Source organism: Nyctereutes procyonoides, unplaced genomic scaffold (assembly GCF_905146905.1).
Source record: "Nyctereutes procyonoides isolate TBG_1078 unplaced genomic scaffold, NYPRO_anot_genome, whole genome shotgun sequence".
Taxonomy (NCBI): domain Eukaryota; kingdom Metazoa; phylum Chordata; class Mammalia; order Carnivora; family Canidae; genus Nyctereutes; species Nyctereutes procyonoides.
In genome coordinates this window covers 54,172,408-54,184,432 of record NW_026575142.1, presented here as the reverse complement: position 1 = coordinate 54,184,432, position 12,025 = coordinate 54,172,408, and the positions used below count along the sequence as shown (strand labels likewise).

At 34.9% G+C, this 12,025-nt stretch overlaps 1 protein-coding gene across 1 annotated transcript in view; it reads right to left on the bottom strand.

The window, feature by feature from the left end:
• The window catches only part of OSTN (osteocrin), a 43,483-nt gene extending 32,060 nt beyond the window's left edge, over positions 1 to 11,423 (bottom strand). Inside the window, exon 1 of the mRNA XM_055308289.1 lies at positions 11,350 to 11,423. The gene's annotated coding sequence lies outside the window, so the exon portion shown is untranslated. The remainder of the gene's footprint in view (positions 1 to 11,349) is intronic.
• Positions 11,424 to 12,025: the final 602 nt, after the last annotated feature.

The following is a 12,025-nucleotide window of genomic DNA, read 5'->3' as shown; positions in this document are numbered from 1 at the left end:
TGGACAATATCCAGAAAAGTTGAAAATGATCATGTCCTACACTATAACCCATTTATTTTACTTCTTGATATATATTCCAAAGTATCTCTTACATGTTTATATGGAGACATGTATCAGAAAGTTTGTATACTCATTGTTTATAGTGGTGAAAAACTAGAATCAACCCAAGTACTCTACCCAGGAGGAAATGGATTTATCAGTTGAGGTACATCCATATTATGGACTTAGAACAAATGACTTAAATATATCTGTATCTACTGTTAAAACAATGTCTTAAATGCTATGTGTATTTGTATGCATAGATTTCAAAGAAGCTACTTCGGGGGAAATGAGAAGTTGTAGAACAACATATATGCTATGTTACCATTTACCTAAATTGGGGATACACAAAGCAATTTTATATATTTTGAAATCTATACACACACTTAAAGTATAAACCAATGGAACTTGATTCATGACTATGATTGCCTCTGTGGAGGGAGGGAAACATAGGGACTTAGTTTTAATGAATATATTTTTTAAAGCAAATACGTCTCAATAGTACATTCATTAATTCTGTGCAGTGACCACAAAGATGTGTTATTTATACATTTGTGATTTCTTATATTTAAAAAAACCACTATATAGACAATTAGAGCTAATCTATGGTCTATACCGGGTCTGCTAGCTGCCAATTTGACTGCTGGTAAAGGGGTGGCATTGCCTGTTTTAGGGAAGTTTATAGTCTGTGGGTTACAATAGAATGGGCCCAACTTCGTCACTTAGTACATTATATTGACAAAGCCTCACCTCTCACCTCTCCTGCCCCAGCCCCCAGTTCATATATGATGAGTGAGAAGTCTCAATAAACTTTTATTTCCATAAAAAAACATTTGGAAAACTTCTGGGATTAAAAAGGATGGGATGCTTAGATGGATCTGAAGAATTGGACATGAGTTTCCTTGTATTAGTAACACTGGATGTGCATCACCTAATCTACTTGAGCTTTATTTTTTCATTCGTGAAGCAAGAAATAATTCTCACCTCAAAAGAGCTTTGAGAGGATTGACTTGATTTGTGTAAACTTTTTTTATCCCCTATAGTACTTATAATTTGCTAGTGAAAGAACACTGATGATGTATTACTAAGTATTTCTTTAGTAACTACATTCGCTTTGGTGTGATCCAAGAATTTTTTTATGACATTTCCTTATAATACTGCTATTGTGAAACCTTAGTGTAGATTTTAGCAAGAAAGATCATCTGTTAGAATACAGACAAATAAGTGTTTTATATAGACAGGGTAGCGTCTGTGCTAACCATGTCTATTAACACTTAAAATGGGCATAAACAGATTTTAGTGTGTTTATAACATTTATTGAATATAATTTTTTAAAAAGTTTTTTTGTTTTATTTATTTATGATAGGCACACAGTGAGAGAGAGAGAGAGAGAGGCAGAGACACAGGCAGAGGGAGAAGCAGGCTCCATGAACCGGGAGCCCGACGTGGGATTCGATTCAGGGTCTCCAGGATCGCGCCCTAGGCCAAAGGCAGGCGCTAAGCCGCTGCGCCCCCCAGGGATCCCTATTGAATATAATTTTGATTTTCATGTTAGTCTAAACTAGTTCTTCAATATGTCACCAACAAATATTTTGGACTCTTACTATGTTAACCACTAGTTGTTTCTCTATATTCCACCCTTTCTGGAAGAGGGCAGTAAATTCTGTGTTCTCTTTCTAACAAACTGATATCTGAGCTGAGCACTTTTGTAAGTATCAAAAAAACAGTAACTCATGACTAGTTCTCTAAATTGAGACAGTAGAAAAATAACAAGAAAGAATGCAACAGCTATCCGATAAAAATACCAATAAAGGGATCCCTGGGTGGCGCAGCGGTTTGGCGCCTGCCTTTGGCCCAGGGCGCGATCCTGGAGACCCGGGATCGAATCCCACGTCGGGCTCCCGGTGCATGGAGCCTGCTTCTCCCTCTGCCTATGTCTCTGCCTCTCTCTCTCTCTCTCTCTCTGTGACTATCATAAGTAAAAAAAAAAAAAAAGAAACATTAAAAAAATACCAATAAAAATGCATTACGAATTCTTTAGAATATCTGCCACAGAATTATACCTTTTCCTCCTGATTATTCTGATGTCTTTTTAACTGCAGAAGATACATCAAAACCTGGATTATTTTAAAAATGACTTCATATTTCTTGCATATCTTTATTTTTTTAAAAATAGCTCTCTTATTCAATCAAAGTTAAGCTACAATTGTGATGTTTGCCTTCCTCATTTTTTATCATGTTAAAAACAGGTTACAAAGTGTGAAACTGTCCAATTTTATGTCTTTCCATGTGGATTCCCTTTAACTATTTTTATGTACGTTCTACTAACCAGGTTTCTCTTCACCTTTGCGATATTATAAATGGCACAGGATGATGGGCATTTATAATATTGATGATTATGTCCAAGGCATATATTTTTGTGCTTGGGTGTATATAGGAAAAAGTCATAATGTATCATCTTACAGATAACCACATCCTGATTATTTGGATAGGGAGATGTAAAAATAAATGCTGAGTTTAAATACACACATTTAATGGTTTAAAGCCATGCTTGTAGCCAGTTAACCAAAAGGCCAAGTTCCTAAATATGGCAGTTGGTACACTAATGAAAACAAACACCCTGGCACCTGCCACACAAAAGACATTTGATTAACTAGTTGAAACTTGATTGCCACAAAATTAGAAATAGAGGAAATTATAGGGAGGGAAGGAAAAGAGTAGGTTGAGCTCCGTTTCCCTATTTTGTTGATAGTGGATAAATATAGCCTATGACTTAAAATCTAGTTGGCCCCATGTACACTCCAAATCACAGAAAGAACACTGAAGGATGTTCATTGTAGGAATATACTAGAGCGGAGACGTTTGTCATTTTTCCAGGACATCAGTCATTTACATTGAGCAGTTTTTGAATATTATTCCTCTGGCTAGTGAGGATCTTCAAAGGAGACAGTGAGTGTGGGACCTGACTGATAAAATTAGGTGCAGTACTTCATTCACTGTCAGCCAACTGGTCTACTATGTTCCTGCATTTTCACATTGTGAATAATACTGCTGAACAAACAAACATTCACATTGTGCAACTTCTCAACCTTTGTTTCAAAGACTTTTCCACATGTCAGAATTATATCCCAAAGGGATCCTCAAACTGTAGCTGGAGTGGCAGTGGAGGGAGCCAGGTGTGTGAAGTTTTGTCCTTTAAGTTTGGGAAGCAACATATATTGTAGATTCCCTCAAGGAACACGGAGCATGCATATTGGCATATTAAAGGCTCTGAAAGTACAGTAGCAAAGAAACTATTTAATTATATTTAAGCTAGAATTAAATGAGAATTCTGTTAGAATGAAGAAAGATGTTTGCCTTATTGAGAATCGGTGAGAAAATGAGTCATTGTTGTTACAAAAAAAAACCAAAAAACAAAACAAAACAAAACAAAACAAAACAAAAAAAAACCGTCTCAAGTGGGTTGAGACAGGAAAAAAGAGAAAAGATCAAAACCCACAGATCTAAATAAGAAAGCAAACAGGAATGAGGGTAGGTGTCAGAGAGAGAGAGGTTAAGCTGAAAAAAAAAAAAAAAAAACATTGTGAGCCAACATCTGCCTGTATGCACTTTTTAATGACACTTTTAAACTATCTGCCTTGAGGGCTGGTGTTGAAAAACAGAAACTACTCTGGTGATGAAGAAAACTTCTCTTCAATCTAAGACTATCATTACTGTCTGACCTATGGGTAGTAGAAATGTTAGAAAGTCTCAAGAATACTGAGTTTGGGGGTGAACCTTGATAACTTTGGGAATTTTTAGTTTACCCTAGTTATTTGACTGGAAATACTCAAAATAGACTTTGCCCCACCCTTATTTTCAACAAAAACTAAAAATAAAGGGCTTAAAGATAAAGGATAAAGGACTTACAAAGTAATTAAGGCTTTATATATTTTTAAAGTGAGATTTAATAGGACATATTGTAAAAGGTCCCTAGTTCTGACACTATGCAATGACCATGAGTACCTGCGCACTGCACTGCTCACCATCTTCTTAGAAAGCAATGATGGTGGGATGCCTGGTTGACTCAGCGGTTGAGGGTCTGCCTTTGGCTCAGGTCCTGATCCCAGGGTTCTGGGATCAAGTCCCTCATCGGGGTCCCCACAGGGGGCCTGCTTCTCCATCTGCCTACGTCTCTGCTGCCTCTCTTACTGTGCCTCTCATGAATAAATAAAATAAAATAAAATAAAATAAAATAAAATAAAATAAAAATTAAATTAAATTAAATTAAATTAAATTAAATTAAATTAAATAATTAAAAAGAAAGTGATGGTAGTCATCTAAGCAATTGGTGAATCAGCTTGGCTCCGAGTAAGTCTGTAAAACAGTAAGCTCAGTGTGCCCTGTACCCTGCTCCATGAGTTACAGTCATCCAGGTCTTTTTGATAACAAAGAAAAGCTTTAGGAATAATAGATAACAGAGTGTCTATCATTTTTTTTATCTCAAAAGAGGACCTAAAAGGGACAATGCCTGACACAAAGTCTATGTGGCTCACTGTACTAGAAAGAGACCTGCTCCAAGTCTTGGGAGACTGAGGCCCTGCCTTGGCTTGACCATATCTATTGCTTGGGCTACTCTTTCCTCTCTAGGTGGAGTGAAATGGGCTTGGTCTAAATGACCTCTAATATTGCTTCTAGCTTTTTAAAATTCTGTTGGTGAATCTGGCTCTTTTCTGACAGAAGTGCAGACACTGTAGGTAATGATAATAGTTGGTGCAGGTGTCGCTAGAAAGACCTTCTGCTGTCCCTCAAAACATCCAGTCTATGCATAAAATTGCATGTAGGTTTTGACATAAACACATTCCTCTTGAATTTAAAGTATTTCCAGCTGAATCAGAAGGGCCTCCAAATCTTTCATTTTAACATGTCATTTATAGTAAGAGATCCCATCTAATACATGTATTTTAAAAAGAAAACATGCTACCGATTAAATTATGACATCCTATCAAGTGTATGACGCATTCCAATTTCCAAGATGTTAAATGTGCATCAGAATGGATGAAATATAGCACACCTAATGTACTTTCAAATGTTTACTTGGGTTTTTTTTTACTTTTTTTTCATCATGCTTAAGTCATTATGCTTAGTATTATAAAAATATAACTCAGTCAACAAATAGGCAGAAACGTCATAAAAATTTCTGTGATGGTGAGAAAAACTACACAGAATTAGATTTGAAGGATAGAGAGAAGTGTCCTTGCTGTGCTACTTATTGGTCTGGTGACCCTAAACAAGATGCTTAAATTGTCAAAATAAAATTATTGTCTAATAAAACTCACTGTGTGAATTCGTAAAATTTTGATTTTAGTTAATTTAAAATTAATTAATTTACCAGCAGCATAAGCATTGTGGATTTGGTTTAGGATTGCCAAATATCAGTAATAAGTGTATTTAATCTTATATTTCATATTATTTACTAACAATGTATAAAGATAATTATTTATGAAAATATACCAAATCATTTTTATTATTATTTCACAATAGGTAAAAAATTTTCAATGGGAACTCTAAATTGTACATGAAAACGTTTTGTAAACTATAAGATCATGGGAAAAGATTAACTACATGGCTTCAAGGGGATTATATTTGAGCTGAAGGCAGATCTTTGAAGCCAAATTCTTCCAGGGAACATTAAACTTACACTCAACAACCAGGTAGGAAACTGAAAATTTGGGGGCATTGATAAAGTATTACAGATTGTGCAACATTACAGTTTGACATTGTACAGATAATTTTGATATTTGGTGAGTGACAGTATTTGAACAGAGTGGTAAGAAAGTTGCTACTAGTTTTCTTTGAAGAGTGAAGCAGCCAGGTGCTGGAAATACTTGAGAGACTCAGACCAGGTGAATTGAGGGTCTCTTCCTTACTGGAGCTTCAATTCCCTGCCTCTGGAATTTGGCCCCAGTGAACAACTCAGTGTAGCACTTAGAATTTTAGGAATGGGTAATTGCTTTTGTATCATCATAAATAAAAGACTTAAAAATCACTGAGGATTTTTGTCCAAAAGCAGTTTGAATTATGAGTTGTAGCTTCTGTCAGCATATATATATATATATATATATATATATATATATATATATATATATAATCTATATCATCCTCCCAAAAATACATCTGAGAAAAATACTTGTGTTGCTGAGACATTTGTTTGAAATTCTCTTTGTAAATTTTGTTATCTTGAGTAAATTGTGTGATGGGTACTTTATGTTTCAAGTACAATCCTGAAAGAAAGGTGCAAATTGAGATAGCAGTTTAACATTTCCCTTTTTTTTTGTTTTAATTAAAATATCAGGAATGTGTTCTTTCTCATTCACATTGCTCTTCAGTAGGCAATAGTACATTTCCCAAAATCACAGAGCAAGTTAAAAGAGCCAGAAAAACAACTTACATTTCAGACTCTCAGTTTCATGCTCCTTCAAGTATAACCGATTTATAAGAGCATAAAACATTTTTCCATCTCCAAAACAAACTGCTTATAAAGTAAAATGTTTACGGATGACATGTTCTTAGTGTAGCACACACCTGCATTTTCAAAGGACTTTCCCTGAATGCTGTGAATCAGGAAGAATGTTAATTTACTACTATACATGTGTTAATTGATTTTATTCTATTTGGCACCCTTTTCATTCTTTTTTTAGACATTATTGCCTTTGGAAAAATCTCAAAAATTTTGTTGTTAAGTCTCTCTTTTTGCTTAGTTGGAATTTTCAATCATAGTACTAGTCTCTTTTCTTGCAAAATTTAAGAGGGAATTTATAATGACAATAAGGGAAGATTGCATTACTAAAAAGCCCAGGTAAATAAATTTAACAAAGTATTTAGAGTTAACATGATGTGTTGAATGAATGAATGAATGAATGAATGATGAAGCAGCTTTATGTGTTAGGTAAATAGGAATGCAGACCATATTAACATTCCAGCTTTATTGATATGAAAACAACTAAGGCTTAGAGAAGGGAAGAGATTTGCCCAAGTTGTACAACCACAGTAATATGGGACGAAGTTCATGACAGAGTCCCAGCAAGTCCATTAATGTTTCAATATCTCAGATTCTCATTCTAATGAAAGCAACACAAATCAATATTCTCCAATAATTATCCCAGTAGAGTTTAAGATTGCTCCTTATCCAACCTTAGCTTGTGCTTAGATCCCTGAATTAATGCAAGGTTCTTGAAATAAAACAATGTCACCTGGAAGTAGAAAAAAATCTTTAGTGTATGACTGTAGACAATTCTAGACAATTCTGCTAATGGGAGTTCTTGTTTTATTCTAATGCTTGACCATGAGAAAAACTAGTATCATTAAAATTATGGGTAGGGAAAAGTTGGTAGATTTGTACATAAACTAGCTGCTTGTCCATTTGATACATTGGAGGGCTTTTTATCTGGCATAAAAAGGCTTTCAAAGGACAAATGCAATTAAAGATGACATAGATAAGCCTCAGGATATTGTGGAATGTTACCACCACCTTTTATCTTTTATCTCATTTTGTACTTACATATAATATATGATAAAAATATTAACTTACGTTTCAATTACATTAACTGGCCAATATAATCAATAAAAATACTGTCTAAAATGTACATGAAGGGTCAAAAATATAAATTTTATCGTACTCAATAGGATGTGCTTATTAGGTATATATTATGTGTCAAGCACCAGGGAGATAACAGTGAGTAAGATACCCATCTTGTCCTCAGATGCTCACAGCCTGGTCAAAGTGGAGACTCCTTGACCACGTGCTCTGCCCAGGAATTTCTTCCTGCAAGAACAGGCTCTTCCATTCCTTTCAAGTACAATTGTTGTAAGTAACCATTTTTTAAACATTTGCATAGTACTTTATTATTTTGAAATTAATGTTTCTCCTTTCATCACCACATCAATCATGCTAGATCTAAATGAAAAAATATTATAATTGTATTTTTTAAAATAGATGCCCTGAGACAAGCAGAGTTACTTTAGAATACTGGTATACGAACTCCCTGTACTGTGTGTATACTTTCTGTATACAATGAAGTCAATTAGCAGGAAGAGGTTGGTCCTTAAGTTACACAGATATGGATATGATTCTTGACTGGGTATGCTACTTAGCCTCTTGCTTTAATATTTTCATCAGGAATATGGGGCACAAATTTATTTTGTGGGTTTATTATAAGGATTACAAATAATGCAATTGGCTAGCACAAATTAATTATGCAAATAATAGTTATCATTATCCTGATAATGACTTCTAAATCTGGCAGCTTAATGAAAGATGCCATACTACTTTTTATGTCATGAAAAATATTTTTTTATCCTTATGCATTTTAAGGATGAAATTCATTTAAATTACTTGAATTCTAGAATTATGGCAAAGTGATATTGTAATTATTAAATGAATTATAATAAAGTAATATTGAGCAAGGAAAGAAATTTCACCAAAGAGAGTTATAAGTGCAAACCACTCCGACATTTGGTGTTACAGTATATTATACATTATCATTAATTTCAGCAATAACATTTCTATGAAATATTTCTATGAAAATATTAGCATACAATAGAATATCATAATGGGAAGAAAACAAAGGGAAGTAATCTCTTTTATACTCAAAACATAATTATTCAAGTTCTCATTGTAGTAACAAAAGTGAATTTTTAATTGAATTTTAATAGAATTTTATATGATACCTATTTTTGTTTTACAGTTCATAAAATGTCTTTATTGACTTTGTTTTTTTGAAAATCTCTATGTTGTTAGGATTATGATTTTCACAGAGTTTTTATGATATTGACTGTATAGCAATAGTCAAGCGTGTCATGAAAGCAGAACCACCATGGGGATTAAGGGAATGAAGGATCTTGTTACTGGAACTAGACCTTACACAAGCACTGGAAGAGCAGGGAAGGGATGGACCGCAAAAGAGACAGAGGAAGAGAGGATGCCTCTTAGAGCCTTGGTGTGGATGGACAAGTCAGAGCTTACAGGAAAATGCACCCGGCAAAATGATCCCGTGGGAACCACAGCTCTGACTTGGTGGGCCAACAGCCAAGTTGCCATTGGTGGTATGGGTGATATTTTAAAAGTGCATTTTTTGCATGGTTACAGCCTTATGTGTCACTAGAACATAGAATTTTAGAAAATGGAGGGGATGCTCATTGGAAACTGTCAAATTTAACACTCTCAACAGATGGAGAGAGCAAGGCTCAGAGATAATTAGGTTGGCAAAGGGAAAGGAGATGAAGGAAAACTTTAAGATGGATAAAGAAAAGGAGGGAGTAGGGTGATGCATGGTGGAGGAACTGTTCTTGTGGGAGCAGCCTCATGCTGAGGCCTAAGCTGATGGGACCCTGATAAGGCTAAGGCTGGGCGACAGTCAGTTCAAGCCAGCTAAGACACCCGGCAATGATGACAGCTGGCGCTAACCACTGCTCCACAGAGATACCCTGAAAACTATCTGATTAAAGACAGGGAAAGGCTCACTTAAACGAGACCTCTAATCAGAGAGACCTCAGGCACAGGGGAGTTGGCCTACATAGAGAGGTACCCAGGGCTAGGAGGGTACCTGGTGACCTGGGGCTCACCTTTTATAACTCCATGGGAGAATGAAGCCTCAGAGAAGGCTGAGCGAAACGTGCTGAAGTCACGACTGGGATTAGAAGTCTGGTTTTCTGACCCCCAAGCTCATGTTCCTCTGAGGGCACCATAGTCTCTAAGCAAAAGTGTCCAGTATATAGAGATCTCAGTAGATGAAATATAGGCAATAAGATTAAATTAGGCAATGTGTAAAGATTAGCTCCAAAGTACTGTGAAACTGAGTCTTCATTCTGTAATATAGGAAAACTAGCTGATGTGGGAGCTTCCTTTGGCCATTTTCCCACTCTGTTTCATGGCATTTCCAGCTTTTTTGTTTCTTTCCATAATAACAGGATATTATTGAACCCTAGTCTGTGCCTCAGACTTGCCTGAAGCTATAAACTACACAGTGACAGAGTTGGGGCAATATTTTGGGACTGCTTACTTGAGCTCTGTTCCTTTGGGACAAGTTCCATTAATCTAATTTTATTAATCAAAGGTTCAAATCATTGAAAGTATTTTAACAAGAAGTTAAAATTATAGTCCTGAAGAGCCCAAATCTAGTCTACTAAACATATCTGCTTCTCTACTGCCCATATTCATTATACTGGAATCTGTTCAAAACTCCAAGAAATAAGGGGGAGAAAAAAAAGCCTACTCTGACTTATTGAATGACACCACAGTGCATGTAGTTTGCTTACAAAGAGGAGACTTGAATTCACATCCATGGGAGAGTTTTCTTAGAAAAATTCTGTAAGAATACTGAAAACTAGTACCAAAGTATGGAGGAGATACATGCCATGCTTGATGTTTTTGGGGAGACCTATCAATTTCATAGCTTATGTGGGCATCAAAATCTTCATACTGTATTATTATTATTATTAACATTATTTAATTTCTAGAAAGATAATTTAAAAACAAATAATTATCACATTCCTAAACCTATGGAATCTATCATTGTATTTTGAAGGAGCAATATTTTGCATTGGTAAAACTGAATTTATTGAGTGTACACTATTCCTACAGATGAAAACCTGAAATAAAGTTTTAAATTTGTTCTTAAACATAACTCAAATATATGTTTCAGATTAACTCTCAATGTAATCATTTAATAGCAAGAGCACTTCAAATACAAAAGAATTGGTATGACTTAAGTCTAAACTGTTATTAATATCATAGTGGCATATTTGAGTTTTATAAGAAGAAAACCAGAGGATACTTTAGGTTTGAAGAATATAGAATATTGAATTTAGAATTTGATTAATTTAGGGATATCTCTTAAGCTTTAACTTTGATAGAAATCAAGATAAGAGAAAATCTTTCTTTTCTACCGAGGCTTTTAAAAGTGGAGCACTTTTATACACTTAAACATTTTCTAACATTGGGCATCTTTGATGAAAGCAAAATTAATACTGTTAACATATATAGAGATTCATCATCTTGCATTGTCTTTCTCTTTGTTTTGAAGTGGGAAATAAAAGCAACAAACAATATAATAAATAAGAAATATCTGAACAATTAGCTCCACCTTAATTTTGTGTTACAAAAATATCTTCTTAGATTTTTCTACTCATTTTAGAGAGGGAAATATTACCAAAAAACATTCAAAATCAAGATATAATCGAAACATTTTAACAGTATGTGAAAATTTAAAAAGTAGTTTAAAAGAAAAGTAAGCCCTTAAGTTTTTCTCATAGTTTTTATATTTAACTTACCTTGTGAAAAATCAGGAGATTCTAACTTTAGAGTCCTGTCTGTGCAGTTTCTCCCAAACTCAGCCCTGATGGTGAGTTTTCTCTCTGAGTTTTTATAGTCTCAGTTAGACACCCCTTACTCCAATCCCTGTCTTTGCTTTCTCTTACATCATTTCTAGATTTTCCACTGAATATTTTCCCAAGCCTCTCTTCAGCCTCCACCCCCCCACTCTCTCTCTCTCTCTTATTCTCTTTCTCTCAGCTTTTCTCTTTCCCTCTCTCTTCTCCGTATTTATCTATTGCTTCGATCATGGTATTTAAGTAGCAACAGGAGCTTGGACTCTGGAAAATTTAAGTATACATTTAATATTGTGTTCAGCCTGAGACCCATCACTTCTCCCTGAGGTTTTATGTCTAGCTCGGATAATTACAAATCATATTTGGGAAACAAAAATGCACTAGTATTTGTTAAAAAAAAAAAAGAGAGAGAGAGAGAGGCTCACCAGGCTATTTCAAAGTAAGATTTAGGGAGATTATACCCAGAAACTCAAACTGATTTATTGGTGTATATTTTGGACTCTTAAATGAAATGATCATCTATGGAAATGGTGAGCAGTTTTAGCCTTAGTCAGGTGCATAGCGCTGTGTCAGGGAGACTGACAGCTACTTCATAATTAACAGTGCTATACTGGGAAGG